The sequence below is a fragment of the Monopterus albus genome, unplaced genomic scaffold, assembly GCF_001952655.1.
Source record: "Monopterus albus unplaced genomic scaffold, M_albus_1.0 scaffold306.1, whole genome shotgun sequence".
Classification (NCBI taxonomy): Eukaryota; Metazoa; Chordata; class Actinopteri; order Synbranchiformes; family Synbranchidae; genus Monopterus; species Monopterus albus.
In genome coordinates this window covers 568986-569300 of record NW_018128186.1, presented here as the reverse complement: position 1 = coordinate 569300, position 315 = coordinate 568986, and positions in this window count along the sequence as shown.

Genomic DNA, 315 nt, shown 5'->3' with positions numbered 1-315 from the left:
CTCTTCCTGCGGGGTGTGTGATGCATCACGAGCTGAGGGCCCTTCGCCTCCCACCCTCTGGGTCAGAGACATCGGGTCGTCAGCGCTCCCACCTCCTCCTTCTGTGGGGTGTGTGATGCATCACCAGCTGAGGGCCCTTCGCCTCCCACCCTCCGGGTCAGAGACGTTGGATGTATGTATGTATGTACACAGTATACTGCCATCACTACAATATACATGTTTTGCATACTTCTTTATTTTGCATACAGTTTTATTCACAGGCTTTCTGCAAAATGCCACACACTTCAAATTCATGCCAACTGATATTGTTGCATC